Source organism: Fistularia commersonii, chromosome 29 (genome assembly GCF_037954325.1).
Source record: "Fistularia commersonii isolate RoL2024-O1a breed Wild chromosome 29, RoL_Fcom_v1.0, whole genome shotgun sequence".
Classification (NCBI taxonomy): Eukaryota; Metazoa; Chordata; class Actinopteri; order Syngnathiformes; family Fistulariidae; genus Fistularia; species Fistularia commersonii.
The window spans coordinates 1,860,045-1,874,365 of record NC_141312.1 but is presented as its reverse complement, the minus strand read 5'-3'; the positions used below and the strand labels follow the sequence as shown (position 1 = coordinate 1,874,365).

The following is a 14,321-nucleotide window of genomic DNA, read 5'->3' as shown; positions in this document are numbered from 1 at the left end:
AAATTTGAAGATTTTTGACTTGCTCCCGATGGATCCATTTTTTTTCCCCCATAAATAGACATTGAGTATTTTGCTTAAAAGTCAACGTCTTTGTTTTCGGAGTTGACAATGTTTACTTGCGTGCAGAAACCTCATTTCATTGTCTCTGCAGCTGTTAAAAAAATACAACACATATTTTTCTACGCATAGCATAAAAGCAAAAATAAAATAACAACATTAAAAGGATTAGAAGAATAGCCATTGTTAGCTTCGTAAACATTATACTTCCTCTTATACATGCTAACAATCGATTTTCTAATAAATTCTAGTGGCAAATTTTCCCACAGTGACAAGATTTTCTCCTTTAACTTAACAATATTTTAAGGGTTTAATTTCATCAATTCTTTTTAATATTCATTTTTAATATTAATTCGTCATGTAATTTTTAGAGGAACAGTTCATTACATACAGGACTATTTCAGAAAATTAGAATATTTTGATAAAGTTCTTTATCTTCTGTAATGCAATTAAAAAAAACAAAAATTACCTTTTCATTGTATTTTAATATTTTGAAATAGGATTTTTGAGTTTTCTTAAGATGTAAGCCATAATCAGCAATATCAAAATAATAAAAGGCTTGCAATATTTCAGTTGTCATGAATCCAGAATGTCTGACATTTTTGTTTTTGTAATTGCATTACAGAAGAAAAAGAACTTTATCACAATATTCTAATTTTCTGAGACAGTCCTGTGTGCTGTGTTTATTCATTTTATATTTCTAATGGCTCCCGGTGTTTTTAGCGGTAAAGGTTTCCGACCCCTGACCTAGATTCTTGACAAAACCTTCTTGTCGTGGCAACCGGTCTCGATTCCCTTCGCCTGCAGACGTCTCGGCCGGCGTCCGAGAGGCTTCTTCGCTTCTGTGGGGAGTTTCTGAATACAACTCTAAATATAGCCGGCAGGGTTTTGGGGCGGGTCGAGGTTATGGTGGCTTCTTATGCAAATGGAGGAGTTGATGGGCAGAAAGTAGGTCGGAGGGGGTTGTTATGCTAATGGGGGTGTGTTTGGGTGCCAACAGAGGTGCAACTTTTGGGGATTTTATCTGGATTAGACACGTTCATTGGCGCGCACACACACACACACACACACACACACCACACACACACACACACACACACAAACACACACACACACACACACAAACACACAGACACACACATACACACAGAATTTTTAGTTAAATTTCTTACAATTTAGCTAAATTGAAATTTCCTTTTTTGCACACTATCTATCTATCTATCTATCTATCTATCTATCTATCTATCTATCTATCTATCTATCTATCTATCTATCTATCTATCTATCTATCTATCTATCAAGCAAGCAAGCTAGCAAGCTAGCAAGTAAACAAGTTAACAGGCTATCTATCTATCTATCTATCTATCTATCTATCTATCTATCTATCTATCTATCTATCTATCTATCTATCTATATGACCATCCATCCATCTATCTTACATGATCTAATTCTGTATATATGATCATCCATCCATCCATCCATCCATCCATCCATCCATCCATCCATCCATCCATCTACTTTGTTGTCCATCCATCCATCCATCCATCCATCCAACCATCCATCCATCTACTTTGTTGTCCATCCATCCATCCATCCATCCATCCATCCATCCATCCATCCATCCATCCATCCATCCATCCATCCATCCATCCATCCAACCATCCATCCATCCATCCATCCATCCATCCATCCATCCATCCATCCATCTACTTTGTTGTCCATCCATCCATCCATCCATCCATCCATCTACTTTGTTGTCCATCCATCCATCCATCCATCCATCCATCCATCCATCCATCCATCCATCCATCCATCCATCCATCCATCCATCTCTCCATCTATGCCTGGAATCCAACCGCCAACCGGCCCCTGTTTGACCGTCTGACGTTCAGCGTTGAAATACTGAGCACCCGACGCTCGTCTCACTCTCGCCGTCCGAATCGATATTTCCCGGCGTTGGGCTTCCAGACCGAGCGCTCTTTTTTTGTTTTATGAAAGCGATTCTCCGCGGGGCGACGGGCCGGATCGTCAAACACGTCACAGCCCAGCTTCTGCCTCCCTTTTGAGTTTTTCTGTTTTTTTTTTTTTTTTATCCCGACTTTCTCGCCGTCAGTCCGAGCCTCGTTTGGTCTCCGACATTTTCATCCCTTTCTTCTTTACTTTGTTGTGTTTCGGAGCGTTTCAGTCTTTTATTCCCGTCCAGCCGCCGTCCTCGCCTGTCACTTAATTAGTCCTTGTCGGCGTCGGCGTCGGTCCAATCGGCTCCCCGCTTGCGCCCGTGTACACCTGTCTGCCGCCGGCTGTTTAGCCGCTGTTCGTCTCCGTCTCCATTTCCACCGGATGGGTAGCTGAGTTCGACTCACCCGTTCTTGGGAATAATAATTACGATCCCTGCGTGATGGCGTCGGTTGTAAGTTGGACCCGTTTTTGTTGAGAGTCGGACAGAATTTCCAGGCGCAGCAGGACGTCGAGGGGATCCGGTTTGGTTGTAGGATGGAGAGGGAGATGGACGGGAGGATTGATCTGCACCAAAGTGGGATCTACATTCCCACGCTCACCTAGGGTCACGAGCTGCGGGTGGTGACCGAAAGAACGAGATCGTGGATACAAGCAGCCGAAACGAGTTTGACAGGGTGAGAAGGCGGGTCATCCAGGAGGAGCTCGGAGTCGAGTCTTTAAGGCATCTGGTCAGGAACGCCCGTTGGAGGTATTCCGGGCATCTGGGAGGAACGCCCAGAACATGCTGGATGACTGTCAGGGGTGTTTTGCAAAGAGGGACATATTTGGTGAGGTGAAAATGTGTGAGGGCCGACCGTTCAGCCTGACATTCTTCGAAGTATTAACATTAAATGCAACTCTTTCATGATTTTTTTATTTTTTATTTTTGCAAATGGCATATTTTAATGTCTTAACACAGAACAGAAGTCTAAGGTTTTTAACAAAAATCACTCACAATGACTTTCAGATTTGAATACCACATAAAATGAGGAAAAAGACGTACCAAAAAAATATAACAGAAAAATTAAATATATCTAGGTTCATCGGAAACATTACAAATTATTTAAATTAACTGCTCATTATGAACATCTAAATTCAAAACACGTGAACAGGAAAATAACACTAACAGTAATATTATTCAAAAGTACAAAACATCGAGGGCCGTATGAATCCTTATATTACTCCTTATCGAAAAGAAGAAACACAGTTTTTTTCATTATTTCAATTTTAGACTCAGATCAAAAATATGAAATAGAAGAACGGACTGCTGGACGGAATTACATTTTATTATTGATTTTATGACACATGCCGCATATGGCCCGCGGGCCGGACTTTGGACATGCCTGGACTATGTCTCCGGGCTGGCCTGGGAACGCCTCGGGGTTCCCCGGAAGACGGATGGATGGATAATAATAAAAATTATTATTGTATGTACTCGGTGGTGCAGTGATACGTCTCTATATTACAAGTGAATCGGAGAGTGGGTGTCTCTGTATGGGTCCCGGGGATGGACGGGTCCAGGCCGAACCCTCCCTCTCAGAGTGCGAGAGAAACGATATCGATAACAAAAGAACGAATGAGAATTATATCTAATGCAACAAAGATATTTAAAGCTAATTAAGTCTCATATAAATCATGCAGACATTAGAAAACTCCAAAAACAAAGAGTGTCAGTGGGAGTGTGGACATTCTCCCTGGCCTGTCAGGACATACTTCTGATTTTTAAAAGCAATACGGGCAAAAAACATGACCTTTTCTGTGTTCGTATTTGATAATTCTACCCTGCTCTGGCGATACGGAATACCGTATTTTTCACACTATAAGGCGCACTTAAAATCCTTACATTTTCCCAAAAATCGTCCGTGCGCCTTATAATCCAGTGCGCCTTATATATGAATTCTTGTTGCTCTTACTGACCACCAACCAATTTCATGTGGCAATGTTTTAGTGCTACTTTGCGAAGCGATGAAGTTGATTGACCGTTCCCATCTGACACGAGGACGGCGTGTTAAAGTTGATCCTTGGTTGAATATTGGTTGCAATGTTAGATAACTAATGATGTCGCGCTGGAATACAACGTTGTCCAAATCTCACCCTAACTTCAGGTGCTATCGCTACCAACGATAAACCAATCAGAGAACAGTACATAGCACGCTTACCTCCGCCATTTTATGTAATAGCGGTCTGTACTCTGCTTCGACATAATATGACTGTACATTTGTGTGAATAATGGGAATAGAGCAATGACTTCAACATGAATGAATCAATGGTACGGAAGTGCGGGAAGCACTTTAGAAGAAGTTTCCGAGGGAACAAAGCGAGATGAATGAAATAAATAAAGTTCGCTTCAACTATTTTGTTTCACTTTACATAGCGTATGTTTTATCATGCGCCTTATAATGCGACGTGCCTTATGTATGAAAACAGGGGTGCACAAAAAACGGTGAGTAACTTCTCAGAACTCAACACGAGGCGCGATTGACCGAGATCCGCTGAGGGGAAAATCGCATTAAGTGCCGTCCAGACGTTTCTCCGCGGCGAGCTAATCAAGGAAGGGCTAACCAGACGCGCCCGTCCTGAAAGAACCTCAGCCGACCAGGTGCGATCAATCGGGAGGACGACGCCGAGGTTGTATCTCGGTTCTCGCCTCGTGACGAAACTCCCGGGCCTCCTTCCCCCTGGAGGCGCCCGTTTGGACCTCCAGCCGTCTCATCCGGAGAGAATCCAGAAGCCGACCACGTTCCCCGGCTCCTCCGCGGACGTGACGGATGGATTATTCGATAGCGTAATGAATGAGGTGTCAGGAACATTCAGCCCCGCTTTTGGGCCCAATGATTTCTCTCTCGCCACCTCCGCACGGCTATACGTCGCCGGTATTGATTATGATAAGGCTTTTCTCCCCTCCTGTTATTACAATATCGATCGCGGGGCCGATGCAGAAGAGCAGAGCGAGCTGGAGGAGAAGTTTGGGACCCCGTTCGAGCGTGATGTCAAGCTAGTTCAGCTCTGCTGGAAAAAGGCAGCGACTAGTTCAACTTTAGGGGTTTTTTTTTTCCCCCGTCTCACTTTGACGTCTCGATCTTGGAGGCGGCGAACAAAGGAGGGATGCGCTTTCGTTTACAGAGTTTTGCTGCATCTCTCTGGTCCACATTAATATCATTATTTTGGAAGTGATGTAGAAACAACCTAAGGGCACCGAATCTTCAATTTCCAACAAATTAGATAAGAAATTCCCCCCCGAATAAACATGGAATCAGCGTAGAATTGGTGTAAACAACCCCGAAAAGTCAGAATTCAATCCTTGGATCACGTTATCAGCCGCTCTCAGGAAGAACTGTCCGACTCCAGGAAATAACCTCCTCCAGGGGAGCATTTTAGTTTTGCAGGGACCGAAAACAAACCACCAAAGAAGAAGAAGGAGAAGATTCATGTTCTGCACGGTGGGAATAATATTAGATTACATTCAGCTTTATTACAATTACACATGTAAGGATACAGTTAAACGAAATGCAGTTAGCATCTAATCAGATATCTGATATAAGAATAAGAACAACTTTATTCATCCCGAAGGAAATTGTTGTGCCAGAGTTTCAAGTAAAACACAACAATGATAAATAATCGTAGGAAATTGTATCAACAGTATAAAAAGGGGGGAGAATAAGAAATACAAATAAAACTATAAAGTGTCAAAGTAACAAGTTAATGTGAGGTTTTACTGATAAATGCAGTATTTACAGAATAAATATATATATTTTTTAAATGTATAATAATAAATTTGTAATTTTGTTTTTTTATAACATCCTTGGACCGTGGAACCGTCCGGCTCCAGTTTGGTTTTCCAGGAATTAGCCCTTTAGCTTTAGCATTCCCACGGGCTGTGAAGGACCACGTGAGGGACACGAGCTGCCGCAACGTGCACCTCCAGCTCCAAAACCAACGCAGAAGAAGAAGGTGGAGAGGACACGGACATCATGGATTCAGGTCCTGCATGGCGGGAAAGGGTTTTTATCTTCTCCCTGCACTGCTTCGCCGCGTGAAGAACCCCGTTAGCCGTTGGCTAATTCTAGGCTGATTGTAGCTGAAATGTTCTTCTGCGAGCCCTGGAAACCCCTCCGAGGTGCAGCAGGCCAGAAGAACTGGGACTTATCACCATAAATCAGCTAAAAACAGCTCTGCAATCTAAAAAACATACCTGGTAAGAGGGGTGGCGAAGAGTCAGAATCGGAAAACTTTATTTGTCCTCGAGACGTGAGCGTGAATTGTGAACGTCAACATCTGGGGCCGAAGGTCTGAGGCACTCAAAAGATCTTGAAAAGATGCATCTGCATCTCATGAGTTCCTATGAAACCGTAAAGAACCCCGCCTTGGATCAGGAGTGAAGAAGGTTCTAGGACCTGATCATCTCTGGTTCCTCTGCTGTTCCTGGGAACTGTGAAAAGATCCTACAATGAGAAACGTCTATGAGAAGGTTGTCAAACTCAAATACACAGTGGGCCAAAATTCAAAACGGGGACAAACATTGATATTTATTGTAAAAAAATCTCCCTCCAGATATAACAATGAACCTTTTCATATGGACCCAAAGTTTTGCTCCAAAAAACTAAATATGGAACAAGCATAGCTTAATACTATACAATATATAACTTAATATTGCACACATGCAAAATCCTGTTTTCTGCCTAACTAGCAGGTGCTAGTATTAGCATAATGTCGCTATGACTACTGTCAACAAAGGAGAGGGCGTTTATGGGTCCTGTTGTGATTTTTGTGCCAAAACACCGGCAGAAAATTCTGGGATTTGTAGAATTAGCGATACATGCACTGTAGACTTTGGCTTTGCGGGCCAAATACAATAACAGTGCGGGCCACAGTCGGCCCGCGGGCCAGAGTTTGACGCCTGCGGTCTACGAGCTGCTGGAGCTTCTCGCTCCAGGATTCGTTTTTTTGTTTGAGTCGTCCCGTTCGTCTCAAAAGTACAAACTCTCCAGCCGGCGTCCCCTCGCTCTGCGTCTGTTTTCTCCGTCCTCCAAACTCAGCGAAGCAGAAAGCCGCGGCCTCCCTCCGAACCTCGGCCTCACCTGGGAGGCGACCTCAATTACAGAGGCGCAGAGATTACGGGTCAGCATTAATACGCCTTCTAATCTGAGCGCGCCGCTTCTCCGACTCCCCTTATCGCCCGCCGCTCGCTCACCTCCGTTTGCCGCCCGTCTGGTTTAGCAAACAGAGAACGGCTTCGCGCCGCCACTTCGCTCTTTTTCCCTCTTCGCCGTCCGGCCACTGAAACGGGAAACTCCAAAACATTTCCCGCGCTCGTTCATTTATTAGCGTGTGTGCGTTGAAACGGAGGCTCGTATCTCAAAGAAAAGGAGGATTTACAGCTTTCAAGCCCGTGGCTGCATCTCTACTTTTGAGATTCTCCCTCCTCCCCACGCTTCTCCTCCTTCTCTTTCTTATATTCCCTTCATCTGGTTTCCGCCGTCCTCCATCTTTTAATTCCATCCGCCCGCCGAGCACGAGTCTCGAAAAAGCGATTCGGCCATTGTGCGGGTTTCAATAGAGGGGAAGTGCTGTTAAAACCTCGCCCTGCTGGACTCTGGGCTTTTAAGACCACTGGCCTTGTTTCATTTAAAGCCGGGGAATAAAAAAAAAAAAAAAAAAAAGAAAAAAAGTGTCCGACCTGAATCGACCCCCTTTGGAAACGGAAAAGAAAGCAACGCACACACTGATCCCTGGGGACTGCAAGGCCGACATATTGGTGTGTGTGTGTGTGTGTGTGTGTGTGTGGGTCCGCGGGGTCGCTCGTGTGCGATGGGTTTTTAGGTGAGTGTGTCAGCACACCCGGGACGACAAATGGCCAACACGCCACGGCTAACCGACTTAAGTGCAGTGACATCATCGGAAACGCACGCCGGCCCCACGTTTATAATATTATAACCCGTGTGTGTGTGTGTGTGTGTGTCGGGTATTTGCGTGGTATGTAACTGTTGGTTCGGCCTTCCTTTTTCGGGCAGGATCTTGTGTTCGGATCGCAAATCACGTGTTTTAAAGCGAGGCTCTTAAAGTCAGATGTGAGGTTCGCGTCCGGCTATCGGGGAACCGTCGCGAGTCGGAGGAATCTCTTGTGAGGCGAAGGAACGTCGCACGCTGTGTGTGAAATATGTCTCGACGTAACGTGGCCGCCGCCGGCTGTAATAATAAAAGCGGTGGAGTTTGTTTTCCCTCCGTTATGGCCGTGTCACGGTGCGTTCAGGCGCCGATGAATCGGGGTGGAATTCGGAGAACCGCAACGAGACCGAGCGGCCGGATTGTGGATTCATTGATATTGTGTTATTAAGATTTTGGCAGAAGGAGGACGGACATCAGGAGAGGAAACTGTTTGTGGAAAGGAATTTTTCATTCATTCATTCATTCATGCATTCATTCATTCATTCATTCATTCCTTAACACAATTTGTTCATCCATTATCTGAGGTCATTATCTGAGTTTGATCATTCATTCAATCAGTATCTGAATTAATTCATTTATTTCTATTGGAAATGATTAATTATTTGAATCATTTATTGAGTTCATTCATTCATTATCTGATTTCATTCAGTCATTATCTTAATTCATTATCTGAGTTTCTTTGTTCATTCATTCCCTCAGTCATTATCATTATCATCTGAGTTTATTCACTCATTCATTATCTGAATTTATTCAATCTTTATCTGCATCCATTCATTCATTCATTATTTGTGTGTGTTCATTAATTCATTCATTCATTCATTATCTTAATTGGTTCATTCATTTTTTTCATTGACTGAATTCATTCAATATCTGTATTCATCCATTCATTTAATCATTATCTGAATTTGTTCATTCACTCATTTATTTTCTGAATTTATTCATTCAATCATTATCTGAATTTATTCAATCTTTATCTGCATCCATTCATTCATTTGTTCATTTATTTATTGTCTGAATTCATCCATTCATTCAATCATTATTTGCTTTTTTTCATTCATTCATTCATTCATTCAATCATTCATTATCTTAATTGGTTTGTTCATTTATTCATTGGCTGAATTCATTCATTATCTGTATTCATTCATTCATTCATTCATTCATTCACTATCTGAATTCATTCATTCAATCATTCATTCAATCATTATCTGCGTTTGTTCATTCATTCATTCATTATCTGAATTCATCCATTTAAAAATTCATCCATTTAAAAATTCATCCGTTCACTATCTAAATTTGTTCATTCACTCATTCATTATCTGGATTCATTCATTCATTCATTCCCTGTCTGCACAGCTCGTTCTACCTGCGGGGTCACATGGAGGGTCGGAGCTTCTCATTCTCATGTCATGCAGAGAAATGCAACATTCACCCTTTCATTCACGTCAGTTGGAGACTTGCAGTTCTTCACCCTCTCATTTGCACGTCACGCAAGGAAATTCACCCGCTCGCTCTTCCGTCCACGCATCACACCGACATGCAACCATTCGCCCTGTCGTTCGCAACAGTTTGTTGAATTCATTTCGGGTTTTTGGTGAACCTCCTGCATGTGGAAACATCTCTGATGCCAATCAGATTTTTTTTTTTCAAACCAAATCTTTGATCCGTGACTGTTTCAGGTTTTGCTTACGGTTGTGATTCCGAGGCCAGATTGCAAACGGCGCAGCAGATGTTCGGATCCTGAGCTCCGGATCTCGACGAAACGCGCGGCTGTTTCTTTATTTACACCAACTCCGCCCAATATGACGAAGGCCGCGTCGGAGTTTGTGACTGCACCTTTAATTACGAGCTGCTTTATATTCACCCCCTCCGCCGCCGCCGCCGCCGCCGCCACTCATCCTGGAGCATTAAGGCTTAGCAGTGCAAAGCTCTCGCTCATCACCTTTTGTGCTTACGCTGGCAGGCCGGCCCGTCCGCCGTGTTTCCTCATTAAGGCCTCGCTCCGGACGGAGACACGCCTCAGGCCCGGGCGCTTTTTCCTACAAACAGCTCGGTGATACCAGCTAGCTCTTTTGCTTAACCACTTTGTTTTTTTTTTTGTTTCTTTTGTTTCTCTTTAAAAATCTGTCTTTTGTGTATACTTAAATGTCCGTACGGTGTCTTTGAGTGCCGAGCAAATAAAATGTATATCTATTACTTCAGAAGAAAAGATAAGATAAACTTTATTGATCCCCATAGGAGAAATTCTTTTGTCATAGCAGCATAATAGCGATCGTGTCAGTAAATATAAATATAAATTGAAAGATAGCAAAAGGCATCCACAAGTAAATAGACAACAATAACATGAAGAATGGACAACAGAATGGGGAAAAAAAAACAGCAAGTGTGAAAATGGCTAACCAAAACAACGACGACAAGGAACATAAACAGGGTGACAATAGCGATGACAAAGATAAACGAAAATAAGACGCGCAAGGATAAAAATAGACAAAGTTACAGCATGACACGTCATGAATTGATTCGCTGGGATGGCAAATTAAATTTCCCCATTAAGATGAAATGAAATGCTATTACCGTAATTTCCTGACTATTGAGCGCTCCTGAATTTAAGCCACACCGGCTAGCTGACCGCTATCTCGGTCTTTCTCCACACTTAATGCTACAATGCTATGCTAAATATACGTGCACACTTTGCTTCACTTTATGTAAGTCTAAATTACATTTATGGACAGACTTTGCTTGTATACCAAACTTAATTTCCCCTTTGAAATGAACGGAAATAAGAAATAATAATGCATAATAGAAGGGGATGTAAAGAAATCGAGTGATTTTATTCAGTGTGTTTACCTTGAAGTACGGACGAAGATACCAGTTGATGGTTTTTCATTTTGCTCTATAAATTACAGGCTCCACACTTAATGCTACAATGCTATGCTAAATGTAATGAGCACATTTTGCTACATTTTAAGCCTAAACTTCATCCCATGGCCAGAGTGAAGCTGCCTCTCTTCAAACCGTCCCAGATTAGCTTCGAACGACTCTTCGAACGACTTTTTGAAACGACTCTTTGAACGACTCTTTCAACAACTTTTCTTTGACATTCCTGCCGTACGCTGCACCAAATCCCTGTAAATGTCTCCTGTCTTCTCACAGACGACGCTCTCCTCACAACTTGTCCATCTCTTTACAAACAAATCCACAACACGCACACCAATCTTTTGTTTTAGCATGATTCTCTCTCGGCTACCTCGCGGCCGGTGGTGAGTCCCATCGCCACTTCAAGGACAGCGGCGGCCACGCCGGTGCCTTCCTTTAACTCAGATCTGGGCTCCAATCACGAAAACCCTACCGAGCGAGGGCTCAGATCTCGGAAACCTCTGAACTCGCCGCGCTCGTAAGTCCGTTTCGACTTCTTTGGCATGTCGGTATCGTCGTCTGGAGACTCATTTGGAGCCGCGTTATTGCTTCTCCTAATAAGGCCCCGTTAGTTAATCGCTAAGCCCCGGCCTTCACCCTACGCCGCCTTCTCCCGGCCTCTCAGGGCCGCTTCCCTCCATCTGTTGCTTCGTGTCTCTCAACAACCCTCCCCTCCTCCTGGCTGATCCCCCCCAACACCCTGGACGCCGGCAAACTCCCTCCAAAAGTCGGCACTCCGTGTCCTCTCCATCCCCCTCCTCGCCGTGTGTTTGTTTTTATTTCTCTACTCGCTTCAAAACACACTGCTGTTTTTTTTTTGGTTTTTTTTTTTTGCAGGAAAATAATCTGGACGCACCCCCCCCCCCCCCCGCCCCCATCTTGTTTTTTTTTTTTTTTTTTAAATCTATCTTCCTGCACAAACAGGGTCCGCCGGCGTCTTACGGAGGAATTCTTTCTGTTGTGAAGTACCGAGGAGCTTCTCGATGTTTGTGCTTGCCGGCATCTCTGGGAGTTACCTTCCTCATCCCCTTTCTCTTCCCCGTGTCTTTATTTTGGTATACAGCAGCTGTTTGTTGTTTGTTTTCCGGGCCGGGGCGATGTTCCTCTCCCCACTCGGCGCCGTCTCGGGTTGCGGTTGCGGCGGTCATCGGATCGCCCGGTCTAATTCAAGGAATCGGTGAATGCGGGTTCTAAATTCAGGCCGGCTGGATTTGTCCTGGAAGCTCAAAGGCGGGCGGCTGTCGCTCGGTCGGAAGAGCGAAAGGTTGCCGGTTCGATTCCCGGATCCTTCATGATGGAGCCCGAAGGTCCCTGGTTCAGATCTGGCAGGGGGTCTGGAGTCTCCATGTTCTCACCTTGTCTGCGTGGGGTTCCTCAGGGTTCTCCAGGTTCCTCCCACTGAGGTTCACTGGAGACCCTACAGTGATAGAGCGGTCATTCTTGGTGTGGAACATTACTGGTTGTTTGAATCCCAGCTCCTTCTAGAGCAAAACAGTGAACCCCTAAGTGCTCCCCTGGCGCTGCTAAATGGCTGCCAGCTGCTCATGGTTCATCCATGATGGGTTAAATGCAGAGAAGGAATTTCCCGCAAGGGACTAATAAAGTGCGGCCTATAACCGGTTGCTAAGCTAAATGTAACACGCACGCTTTGCTACACTTTATGTCTAAACTTCATTCATGGACGGAGTGAAGCTACTTTTCTTTCAAAAATCATCAAACTGGGCCCGGCCATCTTCGAACGACTCCTCGAACGACTCCTCGAACGACTCCTCGAACGACTCTTTGATAACGTTCCTGCCGTCTGCTGCTCCGAATCCCCGTAAATGTTTCCTACCTTCTCACAGACAATACTCTCCGTCACCGTTCACCGTTACAACTTCTCCATTTCCTCACAACATGCACACAGAGCTCGTGTTTTTGCATCATTTTCTCTGGGCTGTCTAGCGTTAGGCGACACATCCCTCCGTCTTTAAACGTCACTTTAGGGACAGCGAAGGAATTTCCCGCAAGGGACTAATAAGTGGTGCAGTGCTCAGTGCTTTGGCCTCACAGCATGAAGGACTCCGCTTGAAATCTGAGATTTCTGTGTGGAGTTTGCATGCTCATGCAAAGGGTGAGTAGTTGCATCTCTTTGAGACGTGTGACGGACAGAGTGAATCATTGTTGGTCTCAATGAGACACTTGTTTGTACGTCTCTATACAAAGGAAATGAAAAAGTGAATGGTTGCATTTCTCTATATGGCTTGTGAATGAGAGGGTGAATCGCTGTAAATCTTTATTTGACTTGTAAATGAATAACTGAACGCCTCTATGACTTTGGTTGTACGTCTCTGAACCGTTGCAAAGTCGTCCTTCGCCGTATCGCGATCTATTTTTCGCTCGTCTCGCTGTACGTGGATTGAAATCCGGGTCAAAAAGTGTAGGAAGTGCTGACTTGAGGAAAAGGTTAATCCAAAATATTATATGTATCATATGTATGACTTTTTAATTCCTCTTCCTTCAGCAGCAGGGAATCTCAAAATCTTTGAACTTAAGACCTTAAAACACTTTATAGCCTCGACTTTGACACTTTATAGTTTTATTTGTATTTCTTATTCCCCCCCTTTTTTTACTGTTTATTCAATTTCCTACTATCATTTATTATTGTTATGTTTTACTTGCAACTCCGGCACAACAATTTTCTTCGGGATAAATAAAGTTATTCTTATTCTTATTCTTATTCTTATTCTTATTCTTATTCTTATTCTTATAAAATCACAAAACCCAGCAATAATCAATTGTAAAATTTCATAGTGCGGTATAAATGTGTTTTATGACATATTTATTATTTCAGTTATCTTTATGGTAAGTTAGCATTGTGTTGGGCGGCGACCAACCAGAGCTTAGCATTCTGTATCCTGGGCTCTGATTGGCTGAGCGACCACAGCGTCATTCTGTTTCTTTGTTTACAGCATAAGATTAAGGGAAAGGTTGATATAAGAGTGTGAGGAGGGTCATAACACTTTAAAACACTTATAAATAATTAGATAAAAATATGGTGGGGACTTTATGGATTTTTGCCGCTGTTTATCGCGGAACAAAACCCCCAGTGATAAACAAACACATGGTTTTATTTGTTTTGTAAATAAGAAGGTGGATGCTGAACATCTCTGTATGACACATAAATGAATGGTTTGTGTCTCTTAGCTCTGAGACGTTGAACCCCTCATCGTTCCTGTGTAAGTGTGTGTGTGTGTGTGTGTGTGTGTGTGTGTGAATGGATGAATCTGATCCAGAGTGAAGCGCTCTAGAAGTGGAGACCATCTTTATTTGTCATCGTTATTTGTAATCACTTCACCCTGGATGGGATCAGACAGGAGCTTCCTCTGCGCGGGAAAAAATGTGAAAGAGCTCCACACAATGATGTT

At 43.5% G+C, this 14,321-nt stretch overlaps 1 long non-coding RNA gene across 1 annotated transcript in view; it reads left to right on the top strand.

The window, feature by feature from the left end:
• Positions 1–14,321, top strand: part of LOC147216591 (uncharacterized) — a 92,815-nt gene that overhangs the window by 30,120 nt on the left and 48,374 nt on the right. The gene's annotated exons all lie outside the window — the stretch shown is intronic.